The sequence below is a fragment of the Hippichthys cyanospilos genome, chromosome 18 (genome assembly GCF_059441005.1).
Source record: "Hippichthys cyanospilos isolate Australia breed blue-spotted pipefish chromosome 18, RoL_Hcya_1.0, whole genome shotgun sequence".
Lineage (NCBI taxonomy): Eukaryota > Metazoa > Chordata > Actinopteri > Syngnathiformes > Syngnathidae > Hippichthys > Hippichthys cyanospilos.
Genome location: NC_142386.1, coordinates 12,846,684 through 12,852,683, shown reverse-complemented (window position 1 = coordinate 12,852,683; position 6,000 = coordinate 12,846,684). Strand labels below are relative to the sequence as shown.

Here is a 6,000-nt window from a genome sequence, read left to right as displayed (position 1 = left end):
ATGTATTTTAATGATCACAATACAAATAAAACGAACAAGACTTACCTTCCGGAATTTCTTTACCGTGCAGAAAACAAGGCAGGTGAAGTATTGCTTCTGGAACTTTGCCGGTACAAACACCTGTTTTGGGTGAAAAAAACGACCTAAATATAAATACAACGCCTGGCAAGCACAAACACTTCGGAGGGATGAAGAAGCTTGGAAGAAGCTAAAGGTGGCTTCACGGCGCCCTCCCCAGATTTTAGCTTTCAATTCCACCATAAAAGCCTTTAGATGGCAATGTTTCCCACGTTTGCATGACAAAAGCCTCCGCTTTTCAATCACCCTAATATATTATTTATCAGTGTGAATGGCATTGAGTTTCTCACCTGATTCCTAATATATACTGTGCCAGCTGTCAATTGAGACCCATTTTGAAAAAGCCGAAAAAAATGGAATAAATTCAGTTTGAAATGACTGAAAATGACAGTTTGCTCTCTAATGTGAGAAGTTGGGTGTCCTCTGTTTCTGTGTGGAACGCCAAATAGCTGAAAGCCTGTCATTACACGCGCAAGTTAAATTGAGATCTACGTGTGCCACATGTCTATTTATTGCTCATTCTTCACTGGAGCTTTTTCCTCGAAGGCTGACCGCTTCGCTGATTTAGTGAAGACCATTCTCGACGCTCAGAGGAAGTCACAGTTCTCCTTGCAATTGCGGCCAAAGCTCTACTTGGTAGCATTTAAAAAAAAAAAAAAAAGATAGAAAAAAAGAAAGGGCTTGTTTGCACCATGAAACTGCACAACAACTTCCTGTGTGTGTTTGTTTGCGTGTACATCCGTGCATGTCTAAAAAGTATCTTAATTCAGCCTGATCTTTGGGGAAATGTACCTTCTTGCTTGTAGCCTGCTGGGAACTGTTGACGCTTGTCAAAATATAGCCTCTGGACACACGCTCACACTCAAACTCACAAACACAAATGGGACGCAAACAGGGTTATGGCCTCAAACAAGACTTTGGGTTTAAAAGGAGGGTCTCAAATTATAGTTAGGGTTTCAAAACAGAGTTCAAATTTTAAGCAAGAATTAAGGTTTTAATGAGGAGTTTTATGTCAGGGTTCAGGTTTCAATTTAGGATTTCAAGTCAGGATTAGAATTTCAATTTATGAATTCAACCCATCTAGGCGGGACTAAGTCTGTAGAGTTGCTTAGTTTAAAGCCTTCTCAAATGGGCTGCCTCCCTTCTTGCCTCCCTGCAGGTGTTCTATTTTCCAGGTACTCGGAATCAGGCACCAGCGCCGGGGGAGTAGCATCTTTGCATGGCTGTTGCACTCGCAATTTGGAAATGTTGCGATCGGGCAGAGGTTGAGCTCTATGTGATCTATCTCTCTGTGGTTTTCTCTGATGGAGGCCTTCAGTGCTGGTGTCAAATGCCACTTTTGTTCCAAAGGTCTGTTCTTCTTCCTATGTCAACCAGCCTCCACATACGTCTCGTTTTGTGGTGCCACCTGGTGATGCCGGGACCTCTGCTGAGTTCTTGTGTCCTGTGGGGACTCTATGCTTTTATGTGGATGCTTGGTCACCTTTAAATAACCTCTCAAATTTTCATTTCATATGTAGCTGCCCCTCGGGTATTCTCTGTCACTCTAGACTGTTTTGAATGCAGTTACTTTGATGGACATTTGTGCTGCCGCTGCTTCCTGGTAGTCAGCTACCACTTTCACCAGGTTTCATTTTGTTAATGCTGCCCATCCTCTGGCCATGATATTTGGTTAATCAGGGGGATCTCAGTGAGGTTCCTCGTGGCCTTGTTGTTATTCGTCATTCCGCGCTTTGAACTATGCCTCTGGTAGGATGTGCAAAACAGAATGACAGTGGAGTGTATAAAGGTGGTACAACAAGCCCTGAATGACCGCCAGTGTGCCTTGTCACTTGGAATCTCCGTCTCTGTGTTGTTCACGCGAGTAGCTTCTGAAGGACAGACTTCCAGGTGACACAGGCTTTAATACACTCCGTGGGTCACTATTGACGTTTGTTGGTATGCATTCTGGACGTGGGCTCGTGTGAAGGGCTTATTCTGTGCTTTAAGCATTTCCGCTAGCGGTCATCCGCAGCTCATAGAGCCACTGTTACAAATGTATCTGTTGATTTTATGTCATGTATTTCAGTTATGTATCAGCCAGTGTTGGTGATGCCTTGAAAGTTTTATGTTGCCATCACGCCAGCATGCTTTGAAATCCCCCTCACGATAATCATATCTTTGTTGATTTTTGTTTTTGAAGCACTGGTTTGCAAAAGTAGGTCACGTCTTCCTCCTCGCAGACATCTGTTAGCGTATTTGTCAATTTACACCACGCGCCAAAGGAGTGAGAGGGGAAGAAGGAGGGGTCTCTCAAGCCTCTCATTCTCTGGTTTGTCACTGACCCACTTTTTGCTTTGTAGGTTTTCAGAGCAGGTTTGCTGCCTCACACTCACTCTTACGCTCTTACGCTACCCTGCTTCATATTCATGCTATTCACACCTACTTGAAGATCTTCCTCAAAATATGGTTTGCGGCTAGGTTTCAAGTTCGGGTTTAAAGAATACAATTTTGGGGATTCAAAGTAGAGTTTCAAGTTAGCTAAATTGTGACATCAAGCTTTTGCACAATAGTGTTCAATGGTTATGAAATACCTAGTTGTGGCATTTAGGCAAGTTATGCACAAGCTATGAATATTCATTTTTTTGCACAAGCTATACATAAGTATACTTTAAAATTTCACATTTGACTGTTTTCTGAATGTTTTGCTCACATCGAAAAACATTTTTGAATAATTTATTCATTAATTAAAATGGATTAAAATCGTAATCGTTCCGAAGGGTAAAAAAAACTGAGATTTTATTTATGGGCCATATCACCCTACCCTCGTGGTAATTAATATCATCTTTTTCATCATACGCACATAAACCTCCAAGTTTCCTGCGCTAAAATTAGCCTTCTCCATCTGAGTGGTGACATCTGCTGTGACGTTGTCTTGGGTCGCCATGGCGATGATGCTTCCACATAGCCTTGTGCAGATTTTGCCAGGCGCCTTATGGTGAAAAATGGTTTCACTTCTTACCCAAACCCCATCCTGAAATGTTTTTACTCCTCTGCTCGTGAAGCCTGTTTGACTTAGTAACATTATTTGGTAGTCATGTCTATTATGATTAGGCCCACAAGAATGGTTCCAAGAAGCAATATCCCCCTAAATATGTAGAAAGTCGGCCATTTGTTTCAATCATCACAGAGAAGTTGACCTCAAAGGAATTGATTGCTAATTCGGCTAATTGAAGTTCGTCGAGAGTCACATGGTAAAAACTCAAGGTTGACCACAGTCTTTGTAGTTCTGTCACCAAAACATCTGCTATGTGTTATCTAAATTTGGGGAGGGGATTCTGCTAGACCAGTCGAGCACACAGGTGTTGAACTCCAATCCTCAAGGGACGGCATCCTGCATGTTTTCTGGTTTTCTCTCCCTAACACACCTGATTGAAATGATTCGCTTATTAGCAAGCTCTGCAAGAATTTGAAAATGATCCTAATCATTTGAATCAGGTGTGTTTGAGAGAGAGGCTGTGAAAACATGCAGGATACAAGCCCTCGAGGACTGGAGTTCGACACCTGTGTGCTACACTCTACAATCCCCCTCTCTACCAAGTAACCTGGACTGATTTGGACTAGGCTGTCTCCTTGGCCTTGAGACGATATGCTGGCACATTAGCTGAAGGCCGTCTCTATGCACACACAACTACAGAAAAACACCCAAACACACACACAACCTGGCTTCAACACCTTTGTTGTTCCCTCCATTCGGCCCACATGATGTGACCTGCTCCTTGGTGCTTACGATAGCTGCCAGTCAGCCCTCCCTCATCTCTGTAGCATGTGTGAGGTTTTTATCCAGGCTTATATGATGTCCACTGTTAGGGACATAGCTCAAGTCTTTTCCTTTTCCCACCTAATATCTCAGGGTGCTTCTTTGAGCAGTGGTTCTCAAAGTGGGGTCTACAGATCCCAGGAGTCCCTGGCCTGACTGCAGGGAGTCCTTGAAATAATTTGGGTTGTATGTAAGACAGTCTACTTCATCTCGTGATGAAAAGACAAAAGAATGGTAGTCCAAACAAAGAAAATACAAAGACATGAAATTTGAATTTATTGAAAACTGCGATGGGTGACCAAAATGACTTAAATGTTTCGTTTCCGCAAACATTTACAGTGAGGGTCCTTGGTAGATTTGCTTTTCAAAAAAGGGGTCCCTGACTCTGAAAAGTTTGAGATCCCCTGTCTTTGAGAGTACCGACAGGCCTTTTCATTCCAGGTCTCCCTATGTTCGTTATTGTCTTTGTATGTTTTGAGTCGGTTAAGTGAAAATTCATAAACTTTTACTTGTGCAGTTGTAATAACAATGAATCTGTTATTAGAAAATGATGTGGCATATTTTAGGTTTATGTCTAATCAGTAGACCCACAAATAAGCCTCTAAAAGAGTCCAGAAAACACACATGGAATTGTCCATTTTGGCTCAAAGCAGCCATTCAGTTCATGGTTTTAATTGCCTGAAAATTTTAATATTTCTCTAAAATACGGTCTTTAAAAGTTTACCTCCGCAACAGAAAAAATGTTGCATATTTCTATATTGAGTTACATGAGCCATCACTTAAATTTCACAAGGAACCATGTCAAAAGGAATCACATCAACCATTATAGTTTTAAGTAGACATTTCAGGATTTGATTTGCCATAAATTTTGGAAGCATTTCAAAGTTCAGTCCCCAAAGAAAGTTTGAATGGTAAATACTCTTTACCTTTTTTTTGCACTTTTCTACCTTAGGTGGGCATGGCCCTTCACACTGACTACTCACTTAGCCACTGATGATGCAGCATCAGGAGAAACTGGAGGTTCAGTGTTTTTCTCTGGGACACTTTGGCCTTGTTAAAATGCTCAGGATCAAACTCACAACCTCTTTGTTGGGAGACAAACACACAACCATCATGCCACCCCATTTCATTTTTCATTATAAAAATTTTGTAGGCCTGTTTATCCTGAGTAAATCCACAAATCAGCAGAACACTATAAATATACTCCCTAAATGACCTGGATAGAAATAAAGCTACTCAATGTTCTATATGTCAGTTTTTGTTTTTCCAGTCTTAAGTGGTGACTCGGTGTGTCTGTCCCACTTGTACACTCGCACTGACTTTACACTGCTGAGTCACTTTCCCACAGAGGACGGTGACAAATTGCTTTAAGTGTTTTTTAAAGGCCAGCTGACATCACACACACGCGCGCGCATGTGCGCACACACACACGCGTCTGTATGGCTATACTTATGGGGACATCCATTGACAATGCATTTCCTAGCTCCTAAGCTTAACCAACAGATATGATTGCTTAAACATAACTCGACCTCTTATCTCAACCCTTACCCGATTCAGAGCTATACTCTAAAAGCAAGACTCGACTCTCAAGAAGAAATCTGAACAAGACCAGAATAAATGCCCTAACGTCTCATACAGAATACACACACACACACATGCATTAATATTCAGTGTGTGTATTAGGACGTGTGTTTGTTGTCAGAATCATGTGTCTGCGTGGGTGTGTTACCTGGTGTCAGTATCATATGTCGCAGTGCATTAACATTGACATAAGAGTGGACTTCCTGATTTGAAATGTCACCCTTTGTCTAACACAAACACACAAGCACGCACGCACACACACACACACATTAAGAACTACAGAGGTTTTTGGATAATCAATGTTTGTTTTGTTACAGTATGAATTTCATTGTTGGCTTAAAGAGTCTGTGGTCAGATGAGCAATGATTACATCATGGTAAATAGGAATGAGCATCATGGTTCACTTTGAAGGCTTGTAAAGACTTTCATTGCTTCGGGCGATGTTTCTTAACTTGTTTCTTAACAAGGCACTAATCTCACGGCGCATCGCCAAGAAAAAAATGTCACAAAAAGTATGTACCACTGAAATAATGATGATCTCG

At 41.6% G+C, this 6,000-nt stretch overlaps 1 protein-coding gene across 2 annotated transcripts in view; it reads left to right on the top strand.

The window, feature by feature from the left end:
* The window catches only part of jade2 (jade family PHD finger 2), a 59,695-nt gene that overhangs the window by 10,873 nt on the left and 42,822 nt on the right, over positions 1-6,000 (top strand). The gene's annotated exons all lie outside the window — the stretch shown is intronic.